At 59.0% G+C, this 3,151-nt stretch overlaps 1 pseudogene; it reads left to right on the forward strand.

Annotated features, from left to right (window-relative positions):
- Positions 1-574, forward strand: LOC123940223 (annotated as a pseudogene).
- The last annotated feature ends 2,577 nt before the right edge of the window (positions 575-3,151 follow it).

The raw sequence follows: 3,151 nt of genomic DNA on the forward strand, positions 1-3,151 counted from the left end.
ATGGCCGCGTCCACCCTGTCCGTCTGCTCCAGCGACCGCAGCTACGGCAGCCGCGTCTGCCTGCCTGGCTCCTGTGACGCCTGCCCCGACTCCTGGCAGGTGGACGACTGCCCAGAGAGCTGCTGCGAGCCCCCCTGCTGCGCCCCCCCCCTGCTGTGCCCCCTCCTGCCTGACCCTCATCTGCATCCCTGCGAGCTGCGGGTCCAGCCCCTGCCAGTCAGCCTGCACCAGCTCCTGCCAGCCCTCCTGCTGCAGCTCCTCCCCCTGCCAGGAAGACTGCTGTGTGTCTGTCTGCTGCCAGCCCGTCTGCTGCACCCCTGTCTGCTGCAAGCCCGCCTGCTGCACCCCTGTCTGCTGCAAGCCCGTCTGCTGCACCCCTGTCTGCTGCAAGCCCGTCTGCTGCACCCCTGTCTGCTCTGGGCCCTCCCCCTGCTCAGCCTCCTCCTGCTGCCAGCCCAGCCCCTGCTTCTCGTCCTGCTGCAGACCGTCCTCCTGCGTGTCCCTGCTCTGCCGCCCCGTGGACTCCCGCCAGGCCTGCTGTGTGCCCGTCTCGGCCCAGACGTCCTGCTGCTGACGGGGCCGTCTCCCGCGGGGCCAGCTGGGCTCAGCACTCACCCGGTGATGGTGGTCCTCCCAGCCCCCCTCAGTCCGGTCCTGACCTGTGCTCGGTGGCTGCCCACACCCAGGTCTTCCATGCGTCCACTCTGCTGACCTGACCTTGACCTAAAAGCTCCCCAGAACGCTGACCCCGCTGCTCCCCAGGGCTCCTGCTCCCAGGAGGGGCCTCCACCGCTGCTGGGTCCCTGTCCTTCCCTCCCAGTTTCTCGGCTCGGGTCCCACGGCCTCACCTGCCGACCTCTCAGCGCCTGCTCAGACACCCCAATAAACTCTCACCAGCGCACCTGCTTCCTTTCATCTGACCCTCATGGGGGCGGGGGTCCAGGGGTCTGACCAGACATTGGTCTCCTCCATCCGGGAACATTTCTCGGAATGGGGGACTGAGAAATCCCGCAGGGCAGGGCCCTGGGGTGGGAGGCACGCCCCGGCCCAGGAAGGTCAGGGCTGCTGGACCCTGCGTGCCCTGGGCTTCCCTAGGCTGGCCCCTGCACACGGTTCATGGTCTGGGGGTTCTCAGCCCCTGGCCCCTTTCCACCCAGGCCCCAGCTGGGCAAACCGGCCCCCGACGAGCCGGCCTGCGGGCTGCAGCAGCATAGCCCCTATGGGCCCGGGGTCCCCCTGGGGGCCTCCCGCGGGTGACACCCGTTTAGCAGAAAGGTGGTGCGTGGGGGAGGCACTGCTCCGGTCAAGATGGGAAACAGGGACTGGATACCTTCCCCCCCAGGTCCACTGAAAGCCCTAAGACCGTGAAGTCAGGCTGTCAGGTCCTGGCCTGAGGATCCCAGAAGCATGGGGGGAGGGGAAGGAGCAAGGTGCACGTCCCAGGGGGCCTTCCCACCCGCGGGAGAATGTGTCCAGCCCCCACGACGGAGGGAACCCAGTGGCACGCTAGGCACCCGAGTGTCCCAGATGGCCTGGGAGATGGAAGGAGGCCCAGGCAGCCAGGGGCTGGGGCTTGGGGTCAGAGCGGTGAGAAGAGACCCCGTCACAGTGGGTCTCTCTACCCTGAAAGCGCCCCGTGCTCCGTCTGCCCCTCCCCTGCGGCCGTGGCTCCTGCTGGTCTCCTGTCCCCTAGCTGGGTCCTTCCTCGTGCACAGAGCACGGAGACTTCTCAGACTGGCTGTTGTCAGTCACTCACAGGCGTGTGAATTTCCTCCCGGTCTCTTCATGGCCTGATCGCTCCCTCTTCTTCTTTTTTCTTTTTTCCGTTTGTTTTTCTTGATTGCAAAGACACATAACCTCGTCTACCGCCCTAACCAGTTTCAAGCGCACTGTTCATCGGCGCTTAGTACATCCTCAGTGTCTTGCCGCCGTCCCTGCCGTCCCTCTCCAGGACTCCTCTCATTCCCGGGAAGGTGAATCCCTGTCCCCACGAGCATGGCCTCGCCAGCCCCTGCCCTCGGCCTCACACCCGCCCTTCCATCTCCTGTCTCCGAAATACCTCACGTCAGTGGCATCGTGGAGTGGCTGTCTTTCTCTGACCGATGTCCTCGTCACGCTTCAGTGATGCTGAAGGCAGACCTGCTGCCCTTTTAGCGCTGACCGCGGCTCCCTGCGTGGACGGCCCCCGTTTGGCTTGTCCGTCTGTCCCTCGGTGGGCCCCTGCACTCTGCTCTCGTGAATATCGCTGCTGTGAACGCAGCCGGACACGTGTCTCTTCAAATGCCTGCTTTCGGTTCTTTTGAACGTATACCTGTAGATTTACTGGATCGTACGGTAACTCCCCTGTGGATTTTTTGAAGAACCAGCCTATTGACGTCCACAGCGGCTGTACCAGTGCCTGCTCCCGCTCACTACGCACGAGGGCTTCAAGTTCGCCGCATTGTCATCAACGTGCGCTATCTTCTCCTGGTTACAGTATATCAATTAGACATAATATCCATGTACACACATGTCTACAATGCACAGGTGCATTGTGTATGTGATCTCCACATTGTGTTTCCTTTTACGTAAGTATTATATACATTGTGTATCTATCCTAATGGGTGTAAGGCGCTTGTCATTGTAGCTGGATTTGGTTTCCCTAATAATGAGTGACGCTGAGCATCTTTTCATGTGCTCGTTGGTCACAGCATTTGTACATCTTCTGTGTCTGTTCACATCCTTTGCTCATTTTTAATTGGGTTGTTTGGCTTTTTGTTACTGAGTTTGGGAGTTCTCGAACATTTTATTTTTTTAAGATTTTATTTATTTATTTCACAGAGAAAGATCACAAGTGGGCAGAGAAGCAGGAAGAGAGAGAGGGAGAAGCAGGCTCCCTGATGAGCAGAGAGCCCAATGCGGGGCTAGATCCCAGGACCCTGACATCATGATCTGAGCTGAAGACAGAGGCTTAATCCACTGAGTATCCCAGGCACCCCTCTCATGCATTTTAGATATTAATTCCTGATCGGAACGTGATTTTCACATGTTTCCTCCCATGTCTTTGGGTTACCTTTGATTCTCCATTGGTATTGTCTTTTGATGCAAAAATATTTAGAATTTTCATGAAGTCCAATTTTTGTTTTGTTTTGTTTTGTTTTTTATGTTGCCT

The sequence above is a fragment of the Meles meles genome, chromosome 4 (genome assembly GCF_922984935.1).
Source record: "Meles meles chromosome 4, mMelMel3.1 paternal haplotype, whole genome shotgun sequence".
Lineage (NCBI taxonomy): Eukaryota > Metazoa > Chordata > Mammalia > Carnivora > Mustelidae > Meles > Meles meles.